The following is a 10,297-nucleotide window of genomic DNA, read 5'->3' as shown; positions in this document are numbered from 1 at the left end:
GATATTTAATATCAGTGGACTGCAGAAAGCTTTAATAATAAGTATTAAATGGTACCCCTTGGCACTGACGCTCATGTTCATTTTTGGACAGATGTTGAGCTAAAAAGTCCTCTTGATACCACTGTAATAGATGTTTTTATTCTAGTAAATTACCAGCTTTTACCTTGAAATATACCCACAAGTCACCGTTTTATTTTTTTAATTCTACTTCATTGTTAATTTGTTAATACTCGCAGGTACTTCTAACCCTGAAACAATCTGAAAATCTTAGAAAACAATTATAATTTAGACATTCATCCATAGTTATAACTCATAGCTTATTTTTTACCGTTTAGGAATTAAATGATTTGAACATGTGGTGGAACGCAAGCGAGTATGGCGGTGTTGGGATAATCTTTGGAAACCGGGTATGCTCATGTATAAGTGGTGAATAGGCTACCAATAACAACAGGTAATGAAAAGTTTTTTTGTCATATAAGTCAAGTGAAGTATATAAAGTAGTCAATTTTTCGCTGGACACTTTCTTTTTTTCATGATTTATTTTGCTTCTAAGCTCACCTAAACACATAACATAAGAACGAGTAATATATAACTATTACTTTTGATAAACAATATTTTCCAGGAACACTTCTGAAGTCTCTTAAACTCTAACCCATATTTATTGCACAGGCATTTCTGAACAAACACGGGGTTGCTGTCATTATATTTGCTATTACCAAATGAAATATTTATGCGAAGCGAGCCAGGTGGTTCAGAAAGCAAATATAGAATTGCATATGTATAAAATCAGCACAACATTTAATGCAAGTGGTGTGGGCAACATGGCAACACATCGAAATTAATATTTTCGCTTTTTCACTTTTAAATCCACCAGATCCCTACTAGAATTTACGTACGTGATTATAAATTCTTGCGTCTGGTATTTGAGGTAAAATAACGTTGCCGTGTTAATCCTCTTATAGTTGCAAAGCGAGGAAAGCGTGAGTATATGTTAAGTCTCTGCCGTGAGGGAAATTGTTACACTCCCACCAACACACCCCTAAGCTATGAAAAAGAACCTCTATTTTCCGTGCTAATTTGGGTGTTCTGTTAGTATTCTTGCATTTTGTCATTGTAAGTTCCTTGCCATCAACGACAAAAATATAACCATCAGTACAACAGGAAACACCAAACGTTCCTCTCAACTCACCTCTCGTTCCCAATCTCATTAAGAAAGTAGAAGGGATCTCAAAAAAAATCTTAAAGGAATAGTATTTTTGATCATGAATAAAATAATGATTTTATATTTCCAACTGGGAACAAGTTTCTATATCTTTCCGCGTATGTTAATCATGAGAATTTGCCTCACATTCGATTACCTCTCCAAAACAGATTTTATTGCATTTTTCTCTTTCCACTTCCCTCCTTTTGCATGGAGTTTTGTCGAGCTTTTTTGGCATTGCCTATATAACACATTAATAATGAATATTTTCATAGTCAAGTCAATATCAGCAATGCAGCGTTTCGAAAAGTAATATGGCCGGCATACATTGTGAAAAGCAAAATACTATGATGTTTTTAATTTTGCCTTACCCACATATAATATGTGCCGTAGTATAATTGTGATTTTACCTAAGTTCTTCTTCTTTTTCTTTTTTTTCAGAAAATTCCAAAAAATCTATATTTAATGAAAATTTACTTTCTCATCGCGGCTGAATAAATGATGTTCAAATACTCGTAGAGGAAATTTGTACGCTGCGCCCTTTCTCTCCCTCTTCTTCTCATTCCAGCAAACATACACCATCGACTTTTGGCGCAATTTTCAATTCTGCAACAATTTACGACCTTTCTGTCTCGTTTTAGTTTTTTGTTCAGCTTTGTAAACCTTGACTATCTTGCACAAATATCCCCCAGATGCATTGTTTCGAACACGCGCACACACACATGCACGCACTTTAATTGTTCTTATTTTCCACTTACTCACTTTTCCGCATGTCACTCACGTGCTGACTTTCGTCGGTCGCACTAAATGAACTTCCCGTTGTTATTACCTTTTCCGTCTCTTCCACACTTCGGACATAGTCTCTCTTGGTTTACCTCTCCACTTACGTACATACGTTCATATGAGATTTCGAGTATAGTGAACATTATTTCACAATTTTAGTTTCAATCAGTTTTTTTTTTTTTTTTTTTTTTTTTTTTTTTTTTTTTTTTTTTTTTTTTTTTTTTTTTTTTTTTTTTTTTTTTGTTTTTGTTGCTTTCTTCAAGTTTTTTCTTTTTCGATTATTCTTTGTTGCACGTGTACGCATATGAGTGGCATTCTTTTGATTGTGTACATGTCGTTAGTTGCTTCTATTGCTGTTTGATATTGTTGCCAGTTGAGGAATATAAATTTGCTTGAAGAGATGTCTTTTTATTTAATCCAATTTTATTTTATTTCAGCTTCAGCGCTGTGAAATTAAATTAGACTCTTGGGCACATGAGGAGAGCTCTCACAGAAGCTAATGGAAATTATATTAGGATTAACAAACTCATTTAATTAACAGCAAATGTCTGTAAACGTTAAGACTGCAAACAATAAAATTCAAACGAGATTTTGCTCTCAATGAAACTCCAATAACACGCGTGACAAGAGTAAATAAAGCACAAACAATTGCCAATAATGGATCCACAAAAGAGTTTTAGACGCCGCGAACAATTTTATCGATGTAATTTGGAGGAATTAATTCAATGGCTTTTTAATTTGCTCGCTGCAATCATCAAAAGACTTATTTGCCGAGTGTTTGCTTCCCTTGCTGTAGTCCAATATTTTTCCAATGGTCCAATGGTTGTCAGTGTGATTACCGTTATTATTGTGTCGTCATTATGAGCTCTTGGCACAGGATTTGCTATTTTAAAATTATTTTCTGGTTCCATGCCAATTTAGAAAGAATTTAGAAAGAAAAGTACAAAGTGCAGACATAAAATATCAACTAAATTATTAATTTTTTTCAGACAACCTATCTATATTTGCCTCACATGAATATTATTTAATAATTCTTTTAAAGTCTCCAACCACGTTCGATACCAGAACGATACAATGCCCTACTCTTTTCGATCATACAACGTCGATTACTCCTCACTCTTACTGCAAATTCTATGCCGACAGGGCACGTACGCCTTGGGCCTTTATCTTTAGTCACACTTCAAAATAATAATTTGTAGTTAACTTTTTATCACAAAATTATCGTAAGTACAGAGAATTTGTTAAAGTAGAAAAAGAAAACTTATCATTTTTAAACTAAAAGACATTTAGGAGAGAAATTGAATGGCGATCGCATAAACTTGCGCCTCCGCTTAATTGCCCTTAGGTCAGAATGAAATAATTATCCCAAAGTTCTTAAGCGCAAAGAAAAGGCAACAAAGGCTGAACTATTCGAAGCAGCTTTGCAAAGATAACCAAAAAAAAGTTTTTATAAATATCACTGATGTTACCAAATACATTGCCTTTTCAAGAGTTGGTGATGCAGTGGCGCCTTGAAAGCTTTTGGTTGCTGAGCGGTTTAAGTAAGTGATGATCCACACCCACAAATGAATTTATTTAGAGACTTTGGCTGAAAATGTTGTATTTTGGATGCTTCACGTCGCTGCCTGGAGAGTTATTAAGACACTAAAAGCGTTCACCGCGGCACTCGGGGACAGAAGATTGGCAAATGTTGGCGTTTGGTGCCAACCGAAGACACGAACTATATCGATTATATTCGCAAGCAATCCCATTTGAATGGCCTGAATTGGTGGAGAGGAGCACTGATATAAATTTCTCGTAGTTGCAAATATTTTCTGCTACTTCGTTAATTTGCGAATGCAACTTTAGTAAGCTATCTTTTAGTTGGACTTAAGCGTTGGCGCCACCACGATAGGAGTTGTCGTACAAAGGCATACGAAATAGCCCCTAATGGAGTAGGTTAACTTGGAAGAAATGCTTGATTTTAGGTGCGGTTGAAGCCGAAGTGACTCAAATTGAAATTTCGATTTGTTGCGATTGCTTCTCGCATAGCTTCTAGCCACAATTGTTAATTTATATTTTGTCATCAGCATTCTTTCCAGCGCAAATGATTTTCATGTAATATTTCACGTACAAACTTTTCGTGGAAAAAAAGAAAAAAGAAGCTGTAGGCGGCCCAGTCCCATTGGGACCTTTATGTGTGCCATGAAGTAGAAAAAAAAATATATGTGGGTATGTTTCTCGTTGCAAAAATTGCATTTATCGAACAGGCAAGGGTATTTTTTTCACTCGACTAAGCAATTTGACTTTTTCCCGCTGATGAATGTGTGCTCTAGTGACTAAAAAATACGCCAAAATTCTCCAAAATTTGCCTTGGAAGTCCGTTATAGTTCTCGAGGTTTGTAAACAGAAAGAAATATAAGAGATGCCTTCCGCTTTATTAGAAAAGAATTAAAGTGAAAAATTTAAATCAAAAAATCAAAACAGTGATAAATTTGATATGCAATTTTGACTTGATCGACTTTCGTATTTTCCATTCTGAAGCTTTCCTGGAATACTGTACCCACTTAATAGCCAAGAGAGCAACGCCAGGTCGACATGCTTAAAAATGTTTCACTCAACTGTAGATGCTACTATTTTTTTCTGTGTTGTCCCCTTTTTTCAGCTGTGTTACCGCGCTTCTTTTAGTATAATATATGAAAGCTGAATATTGTTGAATATTTCATTTGCCTTTCACTGACTTTTTATAATGGCTTTTAAGCACCGGAGGTCAAATAACTCCATTTGGGCGGATAACCTTGTTGCAATACTGAATTAAGAATAGCAACAAGTGTGTATGCTGCCATGACACCATTTTGTGAGTATTTCCCACTGGGCTAAATCCATGATTTTGCCGCTTTTTCATTTCAAATAAATACTTTCACACTTTTTTGTTGCACTACGAGTGGGAGAAGCAGGGGCACAAGTCGTTAGGAAGCAGCGGCAACACCCGCTGAAAAGCTTACACTGAAAACCTCTTAAATATTGTTAGCCAACCGAAGTCTCACTTAATATCCAAAAGATACTTTATAGACATAAAATATATAATGACAGGTACAAAACTGTTGTATATAAAATATATGCGTCTAACCGATTTTTAAGTGTGTTAAACTAAATTTCCGTTCGAAACACTACATTACTTTCGCACTATACTGTCGTACGCGCTTCCACATTCTTTTCTAATTAAAATTAATAATGTAATATCTATTTAGCAGTTATTACATTCACTCTCTCCTTTCAAAAGCTCAAGGCATCCAGCAAAGAAATAAAACTCAAATTAGGGTCAACAACTTTCATAAGATTTACAACTCCTGCCCTCAATCTGGCACTATTCACTACAAAGTTTAGTACTCGACTTCTCTTTCTGTTCGAGTGGCCGCAATGCACCTTTTCATGGGGATCAATGGAAAGTTCAAGATGCAATCAGGCATTATCAGTTCAGCGAGAAGCATTTACTTTACAAAGCAAACTGGCCTAGAAGCTTATAAGCACACGGCCCACTTACTAACACACTTTTTCACGAAACTGGTAGTTGAAATAAATTGTACAGCTGCAGTGATTGCAATCGAAACCAATTTCATTTCGCCGACTCAGCCAACCGCAGACGAAGAATTACATTGAAATTGAGAAATTCCTCAGCGACCACAAGCGATTCATGCAAAGAAAGCGAAACTCAGAGATGTGAAGTCAGCGATTCCGCTTGAGGCGCACGGAGCCTGTGAGCCAACGCCAGTACAACTACCCTTCAGTTCCTTAAATCAGCATGATTTCCTAGAGCAATATAATAATTTTTCAATGCTGTTATGTAATGATATTGGCTCAAACTGACCGCGACTTAATTTCGAATTTATTTGGCCTTTCATAAAAGAAATGCAACTTTATGCCAATATGGTTAAGGCAGCATTTGATTGAGGCGCAATTTTCTCAGGTCAGCCACAGTATTTTCATGAAATTTCAAAATACAACAACAATGCATACGTCACGGCGATTAGCGTTTGTTGCAAATGAAACCAATTTTAACAACTTTACAGTGAACGCCATATAATCGCAACCATCCGAGTAAAAAGTACCACTCTTTGAACAGAGTCGAACTTCAGTCTTCAAAGGCTAGAAACTTTTTAATCATATTTACTGCAAAACTAATGTACACGGGTGAAGAATAACCGATACTTTTGACATTAACCTAAATAATTGTTATAAATAAATTATCCCTCATTTCATATTGGCAAGCAGCTGTACACTCTTATAGAAGTTGGTATCTTCTCTGTTAAGTGAGTCACCTTGTTTGAAACCATGTTTGGTAGCGAACGGCACGGGGAGGTCTTCCCGATCCTGATGGAGCTTTTAGTATGGCTCAACGTCAATTTACACAGCCGTATTAGTTTTGCGGGCATTTCTATTTGCATTTAACTAAAGAAAAATTGCGTAAGTTCTATATTAAAAAATTTCAGGCACCAGGTAGTTGTAGTTGTTGGTGTGCAAACGTGAAAGCGTTTACTTTGACACCCAACAACGCAGCGAAATGCCTTCTGTGAAGGGTAACTCTTTCTTACTCTGCTACAAGTTTCATCAGTACACGCTTCGTCCGTTTGCCCAGCGGCCAAAAGCGACCTTGCGAGCAAACTAGCTCAGCTACTCACAAAGCGAAGAGCAAACAATGCTACGGTGACAGCTAACTGTCAGCCGAGAGGCAAGAGACATCAGCCGTCAGTATTCCAGAGCAAATGCAAAATGTGACTAAGTGGGGAACTGAACGAGTTTGAAAGTCGCTTTTATTAACTTTAGGAGGGTAACACGATCCGTGGTTTCTTTCCAAAGACAAATAATTGATCCGTGCTTTCAGAAAACTTTCGTGATTGAAAAACGTTAAAATTTCTGATACTGACTATCTGGGACTCGTAGCACTTTTAGGTATAGGGTCGAAAAGCGTAGTTGTCACAACATTGTGATAAATATAACATAAATCCATTTTAAGAACCTTAAGCGAAATATGTGTGCTTCAACTACAAGGAGAGGCAAATAGAAGAGGAGAAGAAAGAATTATGAAGACATTGAAAGGCTAAAAAGCCCTGCTGCCAGCTCGCGTCGACATCAGCAAATGAGAACGCCATAAAATGCCATCACTTCTGATCAATGTCAACTATACGGCGCTTACAACAATAAAACATCTAGAGCATAACAAACGCTGGTGRTACGGCCAARYGGTAAAACAGCAAAATGTTTCGAAATTTAGGTGGCAGTAGACGCGCTTTGAAATAACTCAGCAGCATATATGTGTGTAAAGCCAACACACTCACGCCGTGTGGACGCAGTAACCTTGACCCAAAGGGAAGCAACAGCAACAAAGTAAARAAAAAAARTAATTCATTGCAAATATTTAAATGCCCCTCACCCAAGTATGCAGGCGCTTCTCTTTGTGCTCGGAATGGGAGCATGAGCGAAAGAGGAAATGAACGCGCACAGTTTCGCTGGTGTTCGCTCAAGGGAATACTGCAAAATGACGGCAGCAACAGAAGTGCATATGTAATTACTTCAAGACTTACTTTTTAACGGATATTTTCTTAAAACCTCATTGCATCGTCTATTGAGGATAAGATATAAAATAATATAAACAAAACCGCATTGGAAAACTGGTAAAACATGAAGCAGTGAATCTCAGCACACATACTCGTACTTATAAAGTTATGGAGAAGAGGACAGAAAAGCACAATAAAAGTTTTAATTTTCCCTTGTTCTACCTCAAAATATAACAAATACTTGTAGTACAGAAAAACAAATAAACTACAGCAATGTGTGGTGGCTGTTCAGTCTTAATGTGCCTAAAAAAAAGGTGACATTATTTTTTTTTTAGGTTATTAATACTGTCAGTCATATTTATGTCAAATTTCATGTCAAAATATTCATTAGTTTTTAAGATACGTGTCGTTTTGTGAGCTGCTAAAAGTGAGTTTGCAGAATTTGCATTAAATGATCATTTCGCCAAAAACTCAACCCATATCGTTCCGCAACCACCGTATTCACATGATGTGGCGCCGTGCGACTTCTGGTTGCGACTTCTGGCTGCTCAAAAGACCGCTCCGGGGACACCGTTTTTATACGATGGAGGAGATTCAAGCCGCAGCGAAGATGGAACTGAAGGCCATCCCGGAAAGTGACTACAACCAGTGTTTCGAAGATTGGAAAATCCGTTGGCATAAATGCATTGCATCGGGAGGGGATTACTTTGAAGGGGATGAAATTGATTTGGAAGAATAAATAAAGAATTTTCAAAATAAATACAATGTCACCTTATTTTTTGTGCGATTGTATGGACTTGTGCGCATACCGATCCATGTTCGCGAAAATGTTTGATTTTTTATCATCGGTGTGCACACATGTGTGTGCCGAACAATGAAGTCGCGACGAACAATAGAAAGTGTTAAGGGGAGAGGCTTAAAAAATCGATTTTTTTTTTTTTGAGGTTTTTTTTGGGACGGAAAGAAATAATTGATTCAAGTGAAATTTCTAGGCTACGTTTCAGAAGCAATTGCCCGATGCATCTCGCATGTGCATTTTTCAGACGGCAGAATGCAGGTCGGAATTTCTATCGGAGACAAAAAGTTCAAAGAGACTCATATTTTTAATAATTTATGTTTTAGTTAAACTAAGAAAAATCCAAAAAAAAGTGTAAAATTTAAAAAAAAAATTTTTTTAATTGAAAAAAGTGGTTTTTGACCAAAAAAATTTAACTTTATGTTGTTTAAAAATATGTTCAAACTTGACTTTTCTTAGGTTTTTTTAGTTTAAATAGAAGATAATGTTATGAGAAAGATAATAAACTTTGCCCCAATTGCATAAAACATTTTTTTTTTTTTGAATTGAAAAACAACGAAATCGCGTTTCAAAGTTTTCGCTTTTTGGCCAAGCGCTCATATATCTGCTAGACGCTCGGTCACCATTTCCCTTATAGCTCCGGTAATATTTGGTATCCCATCTATAACTTTGGGGACATATTCATAGATCGATTTTTTGAAGCTTCTAAAGCAGGCCTCCCTTACTAAAGATTTCGTATCAGAATTTATTGATCTTATTGAATGAATTGGCAATTTGGAAAACGAAAAGTGATAAATATAAATATAAAATTGAGAAAAATAAAAGTTGGAATAACTTATTAACGAAATACCAAGATATAGATAAAAGTGCTACATTAGAAATAAATTCCAAGAAATGTTCCGCTTGCCTGTTGCACATGTTCACTGTGTGAAGAACGAATGCAAAATGGATTTGTTTGTCGTGTATGGCGAAAGCATTTCATACAGATCGAAGGCACATGTGTGTTGTGTATGTATTTGTGTGTGCTGATGTCAAGTGTTGAGAGACATAACAGCGGGCCCTAAGTCCACTAGTTTTACCCGACCTTGGCAAAAGTTGCACGTGTGCTCATGCGAATATGCTAAGAGACTTTGCGTCGCTTATAATAAAACAATATGCTTCTAAAATTCAGCATAACTTCCCTTTTTTTTTTGTTTTTTTTGTGAAATTAGGCAAATAGCTCGGCGTTAATGTTCTAATATGTGCAAATTTCCTGGACTCTCTTATAGCAGAAAATATGTTAAAAATAAGTTCGAAAGAAACTAAACTTTTAGTAACCTAATTATGATTCAAATAGAATGTTATTCATAAAAAAACATCTCTTGAAAGTATTCGAAAAATCACTGCTGGCATAAATATATGTTGCTCATACGCCCTAACCAACCGCCGTTACAAAAACTAAACATTTTTAATTACAAATAATATGACTGCTTAGAATAAAACATCTAAGCTCACATAGGCCAGTTGTGGTCGGCATGTATATAAGTACATTTTTTCATATGTAATCGCATGCGCTTTGAAATCATTGACCTTTTCTAACTTTTTAACTTTTTCAACTCTGCAGGCTGACGAAGAAGTTGATCGTAAAATTCACGGTAACTTCTTAACTTAGATATGTGACCACATCACATGCCTGATGACAACCTCATAGCCTCAAACGCTCAGAGGTTTCGAATGTTTATGTGACCGTTATAAAGGAAAGGATAGCAAGGATATCACAATGGCAGCAACCTGATTGACATCTTTCGGCACAATAGCAAAAAACGCTATTCGGGCTTTGGCATCTGGCCACAGTTGAGGATAGACAAGCTAATATATGGTGCCTGCTTCTGTTAAAAAAAGTAAGTTCATTCTGGTAATTTTACTGCAGATTTTAGCCTGAAATTTAGATCAATTCATTTTCCAGGAACTTTAATTTCGGAGTCCATATCACTGAAAACCTGC

The 10,297-nt window shown here is 36.2% G+C and overlaps 1 long non-coding RNA gene across 1 annotated transcript; it reads left to right on the top strand.

Annotated features, from left to right (window-relative positions):
• Window positions 1-341: 341 nt before the first annotated feature.
• Window positions 342-10,297, top strand: LOC108969550. Its single transcript, XR_001993399.1, has 3 exons — window positions 342-451; window positions 9,918-10,194; window positions 10,260-10,297. It is a non-coding gene; the product is annotated as an uncharacterized LOC108969550 (long non-coding RNA).

The sequence above is a fragment of the Bactrocera latifrons genome, unplaced genomic scaffold (assembly GCF_001853355.1).
Source record: "Bactrocera latifrons isolate USDA-ARS-PBARC rearing strain unplaced genomic scaffold, ASM185335v1 scaffold_257, whole genome shotgun sequence".
In the NCBI taxonomy this organism is placed as follows: domain Eukaryota; kingdom Metazoa; phylum Arthropoda; class Insecta; order Diptera; family Tephritidae; genus Bactrocera; species Bactrocera latifrons.
This window is presented reverse-complemented; position numbering and strand designations above follow the sequence as displayed.